This window comes from Malaclemys terrapin, chromosome 7, assembly GCF_027887155.1.
Source record: "Malaclemys terrapin pileata isolate rMalTer1 chromosome 7, rMalTer1.hap1, whole genome shotgun sequence".
Taxonomy (NCBI): domain Eukaryota; kingdom Metazoa; phylum Chordata; order Testudines; family Emydidae; genus Malaclemys; species Malaclemys terrapin.
In genome coordinates, this window is record NC_071511.1 from 99,876,163 (window position 1) to 99,894,308 (window position 18,146).

At 38.8% G+C, this 18,146-nt stretch overlaps 1 protein-coding gene across 6 annotated transcripts in view; it reads right to left on the reverse strand.

Annotated features, from left to right (window-relative positions):
• The window catches only part of INPP5A (inositol polyphosphate-5-phosphatase A), a 419,473-nt gene that overhangs the window by 79,983 nt on the left and 321,344 nt on the right, over positions 1-18,146 (reverse strand). The window lies entirely within an intron of this gene.

Here is an 18,146-nt window from a genome sequence, read left to right on the forward strand (position 1 = left end):
GTGCAGCTATCAGATGAATGGCATGTCGCACACAAAAATCCCACAGGCAGAGAGCTTCAGAGTAGTGCAACAGGTGCCTGGATAGAGGCTGAGAGGACATTGAACAAGGTGTCCGCCTGCTCAGCCATCTCCTCCACCTCTATGCCCAAGTTCTTGGCCACCCATCAAAGCCGGGCCTAGTGTTCTTTAAAATTGTCCGGTGGGCTTGTCCTCAAGGGTCCCGTGACCACCTCGTCCAAGGACGACAACTATACGGCTGGGGGGAGGTAACACACAGAGTTCTGTGGGACACAAGACATTCTGGGATTTGGCACAGAAGCACACAGCTTTTACTCTGGGGAAGAAACTTTGTTCTGCTATGGGGTATTTTTCATCCCAACTAGAATTTTTTGGAGCAGTAAAGGACTACATAATTTATTTACCCTTTTACTTAATCTGTTTTCTCTATATATTTTTCATTATGCATCAATAAAACCTTCTCTTCTTTAAGACTGGAATCAGATCTTGCATAGTGTTGCAAGGAAAGTAATTTGTGTGGCCCTCAGAGAGGAAATACATTCTGACTTAAAAACCCAGAAACAGAATGGGTAAGAGCTTGAGTGTAAGGGGTTGCAATCTCTATCCCCAAGTAGAGCTGCAAAGGGTCTGGCAAGGGCCTAAACGTATAGAAGGCTTAATAGCCTACCAAGTCCTTTAGATTGTGAGCTCTTTGGAGCAGGGATCATCTCTTTGTTCTGTGTTTGTACAATGTTTAGCACAACAGGGCCCTGGCCCACGATTGGGTCTGCTAGGTATTACTGCAATACAAAAAATAATAATAGGGTCTGATTACACTAAATAACTCAGGTTTCAGAGTAGCAGCCTTGTTAGTCTGTACCGCAAAAAGAACAGGAGTACTTGTGGCACCTTAGAGACTAGCAAATTTATTTGAGCATAAGCTTTCATGGGCTACAGCCCACTTCTTCAGATGCATAGAATGGAACATATATTGAGGAGATATATATAAACATACAGAGAGCATGAAAAGGTGGGAGTTGTTTTACATGCTCTCTGTATGTGTATATATATATCTTCAATATATGTTCCATTCTATGCATCCGAAGAAGTGGGCTATAGCCCATGAAAGCTTATGCTCAAATAAATTTGCTAGTCTCTAAGGTGCCACAAGTACTCCTGTTCTTTTTACTAAATAACTCAGTCAAGTCAGCAAATGTTTTTGACTAGAAAAGTCAGAAGGAAAAAACAAAACAAAACTGTAAATCTCTAGTTGACCTGGACAAAGTGTGTGCAGGAACTATCTTGCAAAGTGTTTCCAGCCAGAGCAACAGCCTCAAATTGCATCAGGATGTGATTATGGGCTCATCATAATGTTGTGTCATGACACCATAACAGAAACAGTTTGCCCTGCTGTAGGAAGATGGCAACACTACTTGAACCTCCATGAAAAGACATTGTTCTTAATTCAGAAAGCCTTTATTTTATCTATAGCTAAACAAACAGCTTAGGTCTGATTGTAAAGGAAATGAGTTTGTGAGTACTCAGTTCATTAATGCATTCAATGGCTACTTTGTCTAATAAACAAGCAAATTATCTTCAGTTTTCTAAATTATGGGATACATTTTTGAATGGGCTACTTCTCGGTATCCAGTTGTAAGCACGTAAAATTAAGTATGCACTTACAGACACCTTCACTTTGCAAACACCTGAGATGAATATTTTACAAATTCTAACTCATGTGGGACCACTTTTAATACTTCTAATGCCTGACTGCACACAATTGTAAGAATTTGCACCCATTGGGCCATTGTAACCTGCAATAAGGCTAAATTCATAACAAATGCATTTTCCAGTTACACAATCCCATATAAAATTACAAAATTAATGGATGAAGAGAACGCAGTTGCCAATCTATATCTGGGACCTTTTGCCATTTACTTCAATGGGGCCAGGACGTCACCCCCAGAATTTAGTAAAACATTTGACAGTCTCTCACAAAATCTTCTAACTCTCAATATATTCATTTTATAGACTAAATTATACATACTCTTCAATAGTTACAGGCAGGGGATGTCATCAAAGTCTTTTATAGTTAAGTATATGTATCTCTTTTCTTTATAAAAATATAATTGTATTTACTAGATTTATTAAAATCTTTTTTTCACCGATTCATTTATGTGAAAATTTGATATGTGACACCAGCCATTTAACACTACATCATCCTGACAATTTGCATTTTAAAAGACTTTCTACCACTCCTCTTAGAAGTTGCACTTGCAGTGCCATGAGGAGTACTCTCGGCCTGACCCAACAAAGCACATAAACACATAACTATTTTAAGTAAGACAGACTGAAGTCAGTGGGACGACTCACATGCTTACAGGTAAGCACATTCCTAAGTACTCTGCTGGAGCAGGACCAAAGTGCTCAATATGTTGCAGGATCAAACCCTTTGAGCTTAGTCAGAGGGTGTTCTTGTAGTTCTCAAGATTTATGCTTTAATTAGCAAGTGACCCTGACTAACCCAGCAGAAAATTAACTTGCAGCCTTCTGAGATATGCAAGCACTTGAGGATTTAGATCGTTTGCATAGGTGCAACTGAGAACAGAGATTGGCCCCAGCGTATACATACACTTATTAGTCTTAAGCTGCTTTTAGTCAGTTATACTGTATTGTGAATAAAGTGACATGTAAATTCTCCAGTCTCTGAAATGCCAACTTCAAGTTAAACTAGTTCAAGATTCTCTTTAGATAAATATTAACTGAGAGTATTATTACTATGTCAGCAGCACTTCTCCTTTGCAAAAGCTGGTACACAAGCCGTATTGCCATTGTTGGAAGAAGGGCATGATCATGATTTTTTTTCTAATTGCCCCTGATAATTTAGGAACTATGATCATTCTATTGAATTGGGGGTCGTTAGAAGCTAAATTTGTCTTTATAAGCCCCTACTCCCCCAAAACAGGCCCAGATGGAGTTATAAGTATCTCTCTGACAGTAACTGGCAACCAGTAAAAACGAAAAGGGCTTCAAGCGTCCAAAAAGCCATCTATCACAATCACTGTCAGCTAGGTGATGAATGGCAGGTGTGGCAGCAGCCAGCTCTATCGCGGACTGTGCGGAGACAAGCGCTACTGGTACTGCTGTCACTCTTTGTCATCCAGTGCCAGCTGAGTCCCCCAGCTGCCAGTTGCTACCATGCAAGGCATAAAACATACACTCTGAACAATCACAGCAGCAGTGCTGAGCTTATAGACTGCATTATTAATTAGTTTAATGACGCTCAGCCCTATTAGAAAGCACAAGATAATTGTATTTAATTTGGCCCAAGCAGTGCCAAATTTGATCAAAGCATCATCTTTTCTGTTCTGCTCTGTAACTATGTTTGTATTAATTTGCATCTGAAATAGGAGGAGCTGCTAATTCCTGCTGGGAATAGAGTTCTTTTTATTTTTTAAACAGTGTCATCTTTCACATCATGATGCTGTGTGAGACCTCCGCCTGCTGATAACTGTGTAATCTTTTCCTGTAGCTACAAATTAAAAGCAGGTTTATGACCACATGCTACTAGACCCTCTAGGGCCCTGAAGCATGCAGCCCAAGAACAATTCATTCACTCAGTTCTCCTCCATCCATGATGGAGGTAGAAACAATTGCATCATTTAATTTACTATTGCAACGAGGATATGGCTCATTGGCCTCTCGTTGTTTTGAAGATGGATTTAATTAACCTCCAATGAATCTTGCCAGTAAGCGTGGCAGCATCAGAAAGGAACTGGAGATGTCAAAAAATCAGCTGAAGAGAAGGGTAATCAGTACTGCTGAACCCAGCACTACTGAGAGGACTTGTGATTAAAATCCTCAGCCCCACTAGGGGGCTAAGGAGTGTAGTGGGTTAATGCACTACTTCTTCACTCCCGGGGGAGCTGGGTTCAAATTTGACTTAGATTACCAGCAAAAAGAACTGAAATGGAATAATTCCTAATATCTACACATTTCTTTAATGCAGAAGCCATTTGTCACCACTAACAAATAAACAGTTGCAATAAATATACTGTTAAGTAAATATACAGTCCCTTAGGGAAAGAGACTGCATGCCTTTGTAAGTCAGGTTACAATATGAAACTCATCACAATGTCTATGATAGTAATTTATAATGAACATTTAGCAGGTGCCTCAGATGGGCTGCTGTAATTTGCCTTCATTAATAAAACTGTCCTTATTAGACTTGAAGTTTTATGCATTTTAATTTAATAAAGCTTTATTACATTTTCATTTTACACACGATCTTGTTTCCAACAATGAGTCCTCAAGTTAATTGAGTTCATAACAAAAAGTTAAAGTCTTTATCTGAGGCAAAGTTATTTACAATAACCCTATTTATTTGGTAATACAAAAACAGCTCAGCACCTAACACACATATTTTGTCTTCAGTGAAATGATTAAAGATTTATGAGTCATTAAGAAAAATGTTCCCCATGAAGTGAAGATTTATTTGAAGACTAAAAACAATGTAATTTTTCTTTTTTAATGATAGCTTCATTTCACTTACCTGACAGGGGAATAAAATTCTTTTATAGTTTAAACACTGTCAACCATTATGGTACAAAAAGCACACTGATAGGAGAACAAATGGAAGAGGAAACACTTCATTTTTATGAAAAGGTTAGAGCAGGGGTCGGCAACCTTTCAGAAGTGGTGTGTCGAGTCTTCATTTATTCACTCCAATTTAAGGTTTTGCGTGCCAGTCATACATTTTAATATTTTTAGAAGGTCTCTTTTTATAAGTCTATAATATATAACTAAACTATTGTTGTATGTAAAGTAAATAAAGTTTTTAAAATGTTTAAAAAGCTTCATTTAAAATTAAATTAAAATGCAGAGCTCCCCAGACCGGTGACCAGGACCCGGGCAGAGTGAGTGCCACTGAAAATCAGCTTGCGTGCCGCCTTTGGCACGCGTGCCATAGGTTGCCTACCCCTGGGTTAGAAGAAAGTGAAAATGGAACAAAATGACAAATCTTGTGAAGAAAGTGCTCACAATAAGTGATTAGGGCACTTTTCCATAGCTTGTATCACTTTCTTAGAAGAACTTATCCTTAATTACTTAAGGACAGATAATAGGAGAGGACTAATTTTAGCCTGGTTGATCAGAATACGTAGTCAAGCCTTCAGTAGTCTGCTGTTTCTGCAGGAAGAGGGACAACCTCTGAAAAGCTCAGTGCCACCATTAGTATCCAAGCGGCTGTGCCTCAATGATCTCCAATCCTACTGCATGGGCAATGGATTTAAGACAATACACAGGGTCCTGTAGTTGCACACATTTCCAACATATAGTCTCTTCCAATTGTAGAGGAGCTTTTAGCCTTGCTGATTACCAGAATTGGGCCAGAGGTTATTTTGTAAATGTGGTGGGCAATTTAACCACTGAAACCGTATCTTTCTTTGTGATCTGGTACTATGCAATATTCCCAATTTTATGTTTTCTTTAGAAGTGTTTTTATACAATTTAATATAAAGTACTACTCTGAAATGCTTTTATAGGATACCTTTAGCATGACCCCCATTTTATTCAAGCAGTAGCAGCATGTTAGTGGGTGTTTTCCAGTATAAGCCACATTTTCTGTTGTACTGTAAATAAGAATATTGATGATCAAAAACTCCTATAATGCCATAATATTCCAAAAGATATTAAAATAGATCACTTAATCTTTGTTGCTTTGGCAGACTGGTATGATAACCTCCATTTGCAGATATACATTCAATTTGTAGTTATGGAAATTACTGAGTTGGATTGAATGATGTTATAGGACCACCTTAGGAATAAATTAACCTATGGAAATGATAGATTAGTTTCACTTGAGATGTGCTCTTGCACAAGAAAAATGTTTCCTAATTTTTGTATTAATCTATCAAATTGCCAGAGGAAAAGTAATACTGGACTAATGACTGAATGAAATGTGATGCATGCAAGGTTTGTTTCTTAAATATTTAAAAAAAACTGTATTAAAAAGAGCAATGTTCTAAAGATATGGAAAAATATTCAAAGATGTCTAAGTGCTTCAGAAATAATTTTGTGTTGTGTTTAACTATTAACATAATGTAGAGGATAGTCTTATTCTGCAACATGGGCTTTAGCAACACTCTACCTGCAAATGGTTACAGATAGTGAAGAGGAGGGGGTAACATGGGAGTTGAAGTTGTGTATTAAATGGATTTAGTTTAAATCCAAAGGGCACACAATAAGCACCCAGTGTCATGATGCTGACTCGGAAAGGCAAATGCTCCCACAGCCTAGAGGACTTGGATAGAAAGGCAAGAGTGCTTTAGCTCATTTTGCTTGGAGTCTCATAGCACAAAATGATATTTAAAATGGTTTACTCAAAAGCAAATTATCTGTAGTTTTATGATTTACGTACACATTTATTTCACTTCTGCATTGTGAATACTGTGAGTGCAATTAAAAGTTAATTTCTACAGGTCATCCATTCCAGAACTTTTAAGAGAAATGCCTGCTTACACAGTGACAGTAATAAGAATGTACTATTCTTATATGCACTTTAACTTGTGTATTTCGAATATCATCTGCAAATAAAACAATTAAAAATGATGGAGATTTTTTTTGCCTTTCATGAAAATGCTACATAGCTCTGGGAACTGGACTGCACAGGCAACAATAGAGCAGGCTTCCTCACGCTGCCAAGGGAACCCAGTTCTGTTTGGGGTGCCACATCTCCAAGGATGAGATGGGAGAGGAGTACCATACCCAGGGGCTTGAGCTCATCATGGAGATTGACAAGGGTTCCAATTCGTGTTAATGGTTAGGATGATAATGTGGGTCATTTGAGCACTAGATCCTGGTAAGATATCCAAGTTATTGCACAGATGATACCAAACAGCTACCAAATAATGTAAGTAATTGCAATGAAAACAAACACACCAAAACAAAAAACCCAGACAAACACATCTACTGATTTGAGTAAAACTAGTGACCTAGAGGTGAAAAGCTCGAGGTCTTATTTTCATAGTAAACCCTGTATTTTTAAGGGATATTTGAATGGATAATTAGGTACCCATGACTTGTGAAAAAGAGAAATGTTTATATAAAATGTGCCGGTAAGAAATAAGGAATAATTTAAAATATAACTGCAGCCTATTCACTCTCTACTGACATAAAAGCAGAGAAGTATGTTGTGAGAAAGACAAGGGGAGGGGAGTTTTTGTGTGTGTTCCTTCAGGATATAAAAATCAGTTAGATGGGACACTGGGGAGCCATACAAGGCGGGCCTGGCCACTCAAAAGTTCAATGTGGTGTCTTTGAAGGCTCCCAAATTAAAGAGCTCAGACCACTATGCTCTTTCCCTGTGGGATCAGAACACTATATAGGGTTGCCAACTTTTGAATCGCACAAAACCGAACACCCTTGCCTCGCCCCCTGCCCCAAAGCCCTGCCCTTACCCTGCCCTTTCTCTGAGGCCTAACCCACCCCCTCTCACTCCACCCCTTCTCCCTCCATCGCTCGCTCTCCCCCACCCTCACTCATTTTCACCAGGCTGAGGCAGGGACTTGGGGTGTGGGAGAGGATGAGGGCTCCAGCTGGGGGTGTGGGTTCTGCGATGGGGCTAGGGATAAGAGGTTTGGGGTGCAGGAGGGGGTTCTGGGCTGGGGGCAAGGGGTTCGGAGTTCAGGAGGAGACTCAGGGCTGGGCAGGAGGTTGGAGCGTGGGAGGGGGTATGGGCTCTGGCTGGGGGTGTGGGCTCGGGGCTGGGGCCAGGAATGGTTGATTTGGGGTGCAGGAGGGGGCTCAGAGCTGGGGTAGGAGGTTAGGGTATGGGAGGGGGTGTGTGGTGCAGGTTCCCGCTGGGTGATGCTTACCTCAGGCGGCTCCTGCTTGGCAGTGCAGTGGGGCTAGGACAGGTTCCCTACCTGCCCTGACTCCACGGAGCTCACGGAACCATCCAGCATGTCCGACCCCTAGGAAGAGGTGCTAAGGTGTGCTGTGCACTGCCCTCGCACAGGTGCTGCCCTCGCAGCTCCCATTGGCTGTGGTTTCCAGCCAATGGGAGCTGCGGAGCTAACACTTGGGGATGGAGAAGTGCATGGAGCCAGACATGCCAGCCACTTCTGGGAGTTGCACAGAGCCAGAGCAGGCAGAGAGCCTGCCTTAGCCCTGTTGCACCGCTGACTGGACTTTTAACGGCCTGGTCAACGGTGCTGACCAGAGCCGCCAGGCATTCCGGTCCAAAACCAGACACCTGGCAACCCTAACACTATGCAAGGCTGTCCAGTGGGAGCTTTTATAGTATCATTTTTAGTTTCACTTTGTTTAGTTATTCAACTGAAAAGGAAAGTGCTCTAAAAATGCAACATCTTTAAAAGAAGCAGACCTAAGTTTATACTTACTTTCCTGGCTTTTGGATTGGCAGAAGAGAAAAAAAGTTCTATATTTATATTCTCTTCTGGATAGCTCAGCTGAAAGTGATTCCATTGCAACCACAAACTGGTCCTTCTGCTATGAAGATCACAGAAGATGTGTGGATAGAAAGTGAGATAGAAGTACCTTTATGATAGGAAACCCAGGTTTGTGAGATGAAAATGTTTCTAATAGTAGCAAATTATCTATTTGGATTGCCTCCCCTGGCTCCTGAATTTACAGTCATGAGCAGCATGAGATGCCACTATTGTCTGAAACTACCAATTTCTTAATTCAGAACTGGAGGACCACACTGTACCCAGAATATCGTATCTGATAAAAATGATTCTATTATTTATAGTATCTACAATGTTCTATGAGCTAAACAGACAGATAAGATGCCAAGGTCTCTGCTTCCTTTCAATTAGATGACATAAAATCAAACAGAATGATGGTGTGGAGGAGGGGCAACCGAAAGCAATGTGATTTTGTGATTTTTGTATTCATTTTTCAAAACACTCTTTTTCAGTAATTTAATTTAGTTAAATGTCTATGTATTTTCAAATGGTTGCTTTGCTGAAATCTAGCATGGAGGCACCTGCCTATGAGATACAGCCGTATTAGAATGAACTTTCAGTTTAAGCCCAGGGGCTTTGCTTCTTGTTGTGCAGGGTTTTGAGATACAGCATTAAATCTATCGTAGTATATAGCACTTGGAAACCACCAAGATGTTCATTTGAGTCACTATTTTCATAAACTTTAATGTACGATGCAGGCATCTTACCCATCGATGTTCAATTGACTATCACTTCTACTTTGTTACTGCTGGGGGTAGTGCAAAATGAAAGTAATAATGTTTCTTGGGACAAGTGGAAGACAGAGATCACATCTAGGAAAAAAATCATGGATACAAAAGTTTCTCCTAGTGGTCTTTTCTCTGGATGAGGAGAACTTTATTTCTTATAAAAGCCTTGTTTATACATTAGATTAATAGCAGTACTAAGGATTCCTGGGACTGGGAAGAAACAGTATAGGTACCACTTGTTTCTACTGTAAATATAAGGAACTTTTAGAGAATCAGGTATCAGAGGGTCTGATTTAGAGAGAGAGTAATTTTATATCCTAAAGTGGACAAAATACACTTTATATACTAAGATGGAAACCCGGGACTGGGAAGATATACTGGTAGGCTGCTGTAGGCTTCCTCGTCTTTCTCCGCTGCCCACAAAAGACTCACGTGCTCAAGTCTCTTTCAGGGCACAATTTTATTCTTCAAATTTAGGTAAAACATTCAAACAAAAAGCAGTTCCTTCCACAACATGGGCTACAGCTCACAGAGGCTTCTCCCCTTGCCTTTCTCAGTACTGAAAAGAGGACACATCCTTCACTTCAACCCCCTACTCCAAAGGTGCAAGAGCCTATCTCCCTCCTGCAGCTCTCTTCCAACTGAGCTCGCTCTGTCCTTTATAGAAAACCTGACCCCTACCTAGCTGGGTCTGATAATAAAACAAGGGTGGCTGGCCCCAGGCCCCAGCCTGCAAAGTGGCAGATCACCTTGTTATGACCTCTTTGTTGGATTATTATTTTTTTAGTTATGAAAAAAAACCTGATATCCTGAGAGATTTAATATAGCCAGCTGCAGTGTACTGTTGCCCAATGAAGGTGACAATATTCCTAGATATAGGCCTACATTATAGAGCAGTGTTTCAACGTCTGCTTGCTCCTGTGAAAGGAATGTGTTGACTAAACAAATAAGGCAACATGCCAACTTCGCTCACCTAATTAGAAGTAACAGGAGATGGTAAGGTGGTCTGTTTTTACCACTGATCCACTAAAGGGAACAGTGAGCATGCATTAGACAGTCATGTTCCTGGAGGAAAGAAGGAGATGATGCAGTTCCTGGTTGGTATGCTACTGCAAAACAAGGAAAGTGTTCTAGCTTGTGGCTTGAATAATTTGAGGCAAAAAAAAAAAAAAAAAAAAAAGTAAAAAAGGCAATGATAGCAATACTGTTCTTCTAGAGGCAAGACTGAAACTACAGCCCTGAAGATAACTCAAAAGAATGCACTGTGTCTCCATCTGCAGGACCAGGAGCTAATCTGAGGGTACACACTATGGTGGCGGATCATGCAGAAAGCGTGATTAGCAATTTCTTAGAGAGGAGCACTGCCCACTTTATGGAAAGCTCCCCGTTTCCTGCTTCAGTGCTTGAAGAACTATAGATGAAAAGCCAAACCCCTGGGGGTCAAAACCCTCCCTCATGCCAGGCAAATCAATCAAGAACATCTGCTCTAACAAACAGAGGGGAAAGGGCATTTCGGCATGTTAAAAGCACAAAATGACAACTAGCACTGGACACCAGTGTGTAGGCGGCCTTACAAATTTACAGACAGGGGTTATGACCTTTTTCCTAACACTTCCATATATCCTTATGAATTAGGGGTGCAAAGAAAGATTTATGGGACCAATTCTACTCCCAAATGTACTGTAGTGAAGTATCTTTGAAAGTGATGGAAAACATCAGACACTGGTTAGTTGTTTTAATTAACAAAATATATACAGAAGCATGCTAAATTCTGAGATTAAAATGACATCAGATCTGTCACAGTGTAAAACCCTGTGTGGTCTACAACAGTCACAGCAGGAAGGTGGTAAGCTGCTTGCTCTCAGTGATTGACAGAAGAGAATTCACTTACGGTGACCAATGAGATGTTCTACTTCATTCATTCACATTAACTTTTATTTTTGTTACAAGTGCAAAATTAGAGAACGTACACTTTTGTGATCAAATCCCTCACTTGCCTCCTCCCTAAACTTTACTCAATACGTTTTGTTCATTGCTTAGCCCTAAAATGTCATGTTTTAAGATTTCATCATCCTTATTTTAATGTATTATTCAATTAATAGTCATCCAGTTACCATTTAGTCCCTGAACCTACAAACACTTACGCATAGGCTTAACTTTAAACACAGGAGTAGTCTTGCTGACTACTCAGGTAGCTATTAAGTGTTTCAAGCACTGGGGCTTTAATATGGACTCTTAAAACTGTTCTAACATTCTAGCACAGGCTTCATTTTCAAGCTACACGATACCTGCAGTTCCTGCAGATTTCTTCAGAGTCAAACTCCATTGCTATTAATTCTTACAAGGCAATTTGCATTTTGTCTCAAAGAAAATACATTATTATCCTCATTTGTAATAACACTACAATAAATTCATAATTAACATTTTTGATAAGTGCAAAGATGGAGCATTACACTATGCAGATGTGTTATTAACTTCCATCAGCATGGTAACAGCAGAACATCAGAAAAAATGACAAAAAAACGCCACTGTTTACATCAGTGGCTTTCAGCCTTTTTCTTTTGCGGACCCCTAAAATATTTCGAATGGAGGTGTGGACCTTTCAAAAAATCAGCTTACTAAGCAAATTTTGTCACTCTATTACATGTTGGCCAAATTTATAAATGGAGGATGAGTTAAATATAATTGATTGTAATAAAAAAAATTAAGGAATTAGACATCAGATTTTAAAGTGAACAAAACTTGAGCAAATCTAAATATTATGTATTCATTACACACAGGGCTGTGTCTTGTACCTATTTTATTAATCAATACGCACTCTACTCTCCCGCCTCTCTGTTGGGAACACTTTTAGGAAGCAAAAAGAAGACTCTTAGACAATTTGCAGTAAAAGAGTGCTATGTTAGCAGAATATTTTTAAAACTTTCACAAAATGTTTTATTAAAAAAGTATTCTTTCAAAAGAGTAGCTGTAAGATATTTACATTTAAAAGGTACAATATACTTGTATTGTACAAAAGAATTGAGTCTGGTGGTCTCAGTCTAAAACAGTGTCATCACTAGTAAAAAGGATGTAGCTATATTGTTGTAAAAGACATCTTGTTATAAAAGACAAATCTTTTTACAGCCTAACACTAGATCCTACAAACCCTTCTGAACAAGGGCTAACTTCACTTACATGAATAGTTCCATGAGTGAAGCTACCCTGGAACATGAGGATTTGCAGAATTGGGCCCTTAAGTTCCTAGTGTCCTTACCAGAAAATCACCAAAGCAAGTCAGCATATCTAGCAGTCTCTAATAAGGAGATACACAAGACTATCCATGCATATGGGTGTTGCAGGTCAGTTTGTGGTGCATTGCCTGACACATGAGTGGAAACTTACACGGTGTTGGTGCTATCAATTTGTCAATGTCATGACAGCTAAAAATTCACCAAAGGTTAAATAAAAAGGCATATTCAGGATCAGATGATAAAAAACAGAAATAATGCAATTTGTAAGCTATATATTACCATTAGAATACTCTCTAGTTCCTTCTCTCATATCATTCCTATAATATTATATGATATACTTTCCATTATATGGTTATAGGGAATTCTAAAATAATACTATTTTAAGCCCAAAACTGACATAAACAAGGAAAGTCGCTATGCCCTTTAGAGCAAACACAGCTGGAACAGCTATGATTAAAAGAATAATGAGCTAAAATCTACATCTACTTTATCTGAACTGTGACAAAGTAGATACCAATTAACAGTAGTCTAGTGGATCCAGCAATTGATTAGGTGTGCAGGGTAACAAAGCAATGAAGTGATGTTTATTCTTCAGTGGGTTAATGTAGTTAGTGAGAATGGTGATTTACCAGGACTTTAGCTAAAAGACAAACTCTTGTGGCTTATTGCCACAGCAACATAGTGCCACCATAACTAAAGATCTGGTAGTGCTTACATTTTAAATTCTTGTTTTAAGAAGATTTGTAACTCAAAGTATAATCCAAATTAAAAAGGTTGTGCACAAGCATATCTTGTATATTCCCCTCATAATCATGGGAGTCTTCCGTTTTAGACTCACTCATATTGAGCCAACTCACTTGAGTGTTATCTCCCTTTTATTGTAACTTAGGTACTTCAAATGCCAGTTTATGAAACAAACATTTTTGCTAATGATGTGGCTCCCACATCCTTTTGGTCAAATCATAGCCTTGCCATGAGCATTGTCCAAGGGGCTGCATGTTGTTGCCTATAACATGTCCTCCTGCAGGCTGAAGAGGCAGCACGCATTCCCCCAACCAATTCCACGAAGACAGCTCCCTCCCACTCTCTGCAATTAATGTTGGGTACCCAGTGCCAAGGCATCTTATACCTTCAACTCCCTGCGCGGGTGCACAGGATTGGCTACAGTCTCAGAGCACATACACACAAATGTCATGTACACCTCTACCTCGGTATGACGCTGTCCTCAGGAGCCAAAAAAATCTTACGTGTTAGAGGTGAAACCGCGTTATATTGAAATTGCTTTGATCCACCAGAGTGCGCAGCCCCCCATCCCCCCGGAGCACTGCTTTACCGCGTTATATCCGAATTCATGTTATATCGGGTTGCATTATATGGAGGTAGAGGTGTATGTATGTGCTTTAGAAAATAATAGTCTATGATTTCAGATGTTCTCTATCTTTTTGTCCCATTTTGGTCAAACAAAACTAGGTTTCACAATTGGAATCTTGCAAATAGCCTCCCTCAGTATTAAAAAAAGTCTTTGAAATGGTTAGTAGATAATATGCCTAAACAGCAGCTGTTTTTCTAAAATTTTCTTTACTGTGCATCACGGTGCTAAGCTATAGATTATACTCACACTATAATTCAAGTCTATTGTAAAACAATTGCACTCTTCCAGAATTTGCTATGTTTGTTAGGATATTGAGATCCTATTTCTTTTTTGCCAGTTTATCCCTCTGGATGACACAATGGTTCATGCACATAGGGAGATCTCAGACTCACTAGAAGCTTAGCCCTGTTTTATTGATCCCCCCTGGTTTACTTCAAACAGTAAAGCAGAATTTCCTAGCAAAGAAATCAATAAGACTTTAGATTAAGGTTCCCATAAAACATTTAATAGATTATATACTAATGATTTATCGTATATTAATTATAAATTAATAAGGGTAACATTTTGGCATCTGATTTAGCACACTGTACTTAGGTATATGAAGTCCATATCTGAAGTAGCTCTCCGCTCTCCTCTTTCAATGGCTCTGTTGAGAAAGACTTCAGAAACATACAACATTCTGCTGCTGTTTGGATATTATATCCTATAGCTCAACAAATGGCATCTGTTGCTTGTAGCATCTTACAGTAACTAAGCGCTTGGCAGTTACTGTCTCATGAGGTGCAGGAAAAGGTCAGTAGGAAAAGCAGAGATAAATTTACTAACATATACGAGGATAACAGTACCCTGGATTAACCCTTAGAACACTAGTATTTTACAGACGTCCAGACAATCAAATTAATGCTTAAGATGTTTGCATGTGCATATATCCAAAACACCCAAAGGACACCAGCCTGTTACTTGAAAGGTTCACATCTAGATTATATCCTGCTCCCTTTAGATACCACATCACAAATTCAACCTGCCATACATTTGCAGTATTTTGTCAAACCTGACAGCATTAACATGGAGTACTGGTTGGGGAATCACAATTACTCAGTTTCTGTTCCCTGCTTTGCCACTGATTTGGTGTGTGACCAAGGCCAGCTCATTTCACTTCCCATTGACTTCAGTGAGATTTAGGGGCTATTGCAGGAAAGGGCGGCTATACTTAGAAGTCAGTTTGTAAAGTGATTGGGATCTTTCTGCATGATAAACACTACATAAGCTCAAGTAATTAAGGTTCTATCTTGGAATCATTTAAATTACAAGTTACTCATAACTAAACACTTTCAATTTATACCTCAGATACTGGCCTATCCTTTAAGAACCTACATCATACCACAAAATCTTTCCAAATCAGAATCCTGTATACCTATTATCTGTTAATTAACAACCTCTCTATGTGTTAAGATGGTGTTACAGATATTTTGCCAGCACTTTCAGTTGTTCTATGAAGTGATTTACACATGGCTTAGACCGTTCTTAAATCTTCTAAATCCTATGGACATACCAGTACATATCATATATCCAGCGCAAATGTCTACAATGTTAAGGTTGTGACTTGAATTGCACATATGTAAGGAAATTCAGAGCTAAAATTTTCAAAGCAAGTTTGACTATGGTTCTTTGTGCATGCATATGTACTGTTTCAAAAGCGTCTTTCATTACATGATCATACAGCACAGGGCTATGTGGTATACTAGTTGTCTAATAAAGCAATAAAACAGAAGACAATTGCTATTTTTCTAAACAAGCTGTTCCGCAAAGAATGTATAAAAAAGTTTGATTCATGTTTAAACTGCACCTTTTCTATAACCTTAGATGAACATAGGTAGCAAACATTAATGTTTGTAAAGCACTTTGAAGATGAAGAGTGCTACACCAGTACTAAAGATGGTTATTCTTAACATTTTTATTACTGCATATTTATTATTTATTGCACATATTGTGCCCCATTACTAGTGTCATTACTTCTTTTGTTAGAAGTGAATCTCTTTAAAAGACTTTGAACTGAAAAACCAAGATTTGCCTGTCCACAGTAATTAATGGAAAAATCAAGCATAAAGGTGATTTAATCAATAAAATAAACCAAAATGATACATAAAATTATAATTGTACCTGCCACTCTGGCTTCACTTTTTGGGTTTATGATGTCAATAGGAGACTGCCTGCCTGCCTAGATTTAGAGTCTTGTTATTTTTAGTTGGTTGACCATTACTCCTCATTTAATACTTACTTAGCACTTTTATAGCATTTAACATTTTGAAATGCTTTACAAACATAATATTATCAGCTAGAATAATGATAAATTACACTTCATATCCACTTAGTGCCATTCTACCAAAGACTCCGAGGGCCAGGGTTTCACGCTAGCATTCCTGACTACCAATTCTGTACTCTAATGCTAAATAATAATTCCCTCTTTTGAGATCTGATGTTTGAAAAAAACACTTTGTAGGAAGAAGTGTAGATGATGGAATATCCTAGCAAGATTATCTGTGGAAGTTCCAGCTCTGTAGATATTCAAAAAGAGGATAAATAGGAACACAATATTCCGCATGGATAATTCCATACATGACAGATGCTGGGGCACTAGAAGGGCAGCAGGTAGACTACAGTCTGCTAGATCTAGGCTTCACTCTTGAACCTGGGTTTCTCATACTGACACAGAAATACATTTTGAAAGGAAAAAAAATCCAATTCCACTTTAGTTAAAAAGGAAAAGAAACAAGGCATAGAAATCATATACATATGTCTAGCTATTAAGACTTCAGCCTTTTTTCTAATTACTTCTTTAAAGAGTGGATTTTGATAAGTTTTCATATCTTATAAGTAGATGGCACCATATAAAGAAATAGAATACTTGTATCTAATATACACATGCATACTTATGGAAAAATTGTGAGCTATTGGCAATATTTCTAATTGAATCCAAATGTAGTTACATTAATTAAAATCTTAATCAAAATCAGCAAATTAAGAAAGTATTCATTATGGGCTCAATCCCGACTGATTACACTGACAACAGTAGAAGCTCAGGGTACTCAGCACCTCACAGGATAAAGTCCTATAAATAGTGCTGCTGAAGATTGATTGACAGATTTTTCTCATATACAAGTGCTCTCAGTTACATTAGTGTATCCTGAGCAAAGTAAAAAAATAGCATAGACTATTCCAAAACAGATTATTCTATAGCTTACTTCTTCTTTCTGTAAATATGGAAGTTACTGGGGTAGACAATACAAAACTGCATATTCTGAATCAGTCCTTGCATTTCACTCCAATTACACTTTAAATAAAACATTTAACTACAGTTAAAAACAACTGCAGTGAATAAAAAGATGAAGGTTTATCTAAACTCCACCTGTCTATACTGAGCTGCCATGTGACACACCCTGATTTTTCAGCAGAGTAGGGACTAATCACACGAGGAATGGGGGATCCATTGCATCTCTAGGCAAAGGTACTTTGCCTTTGAGCATACAGACACAGTGCTTCCTGCTGCTTAAACCACAAAGTAGTATCAACCTTTGGGTTAGAATGGCAGTTCTCAACCAGGGGTCCGAGGCCCCCTGGGAGGCCTGTGAGCAGGTTTCAGGGGGGTCCTCCAAGCAGGAAGACTTTAGACTCATTGGGGCCCAGGCAGAAAGCCAAAGCCACATTGCCTTGTGGCCCGCCATCCGGGACTAAAGCTGAAGCCTGAGCAGTTTAGCTTTGCAGGGCCCCTTAATGCAAACCCTGGCTTTTATATGCAGAAAACAATTGTTGTGGCACAGGTGGGCCATGGAGTTTTTATAGCATGTTGGGGGGGTCTCAGAAAGAAAAAGGTTGAGAACCCCTGGATTAGAAGATGCATACTTGCCCTCAAGGATGCCAAAGAGACACTAAAATACCTCTGAGAATTAAAGAGGGTAAACAGGAGAATAAAATAGTTGTTAAGCCTGGGATTACTGCTAAAGCCCAGCTCCAGGTAAATCAAGGTAATCTCAACTCGTGAAAAAGGTTTATTGTATTCCCATTGACTTCAGACAAATCTTCTGTTCATATTTCCATGTTGAGGTGCTCATATCACAAAAGTTTGCATAAATGTCAGCTATTCATATTTTCACAGAGTTTGTGGTTTTTGTGGAATTCTGTCATAGAAGTTTACGAAATATCTCTAGCGTTATATCATTTTCCTCATTAGTTACACATGCAAAACAACATGTATTTAGCTTAAAAAAATAAAACCAAATAGGAATTAGTCTTGATGAGGTATAGCAATAACAACAGACACAAGCTTAAA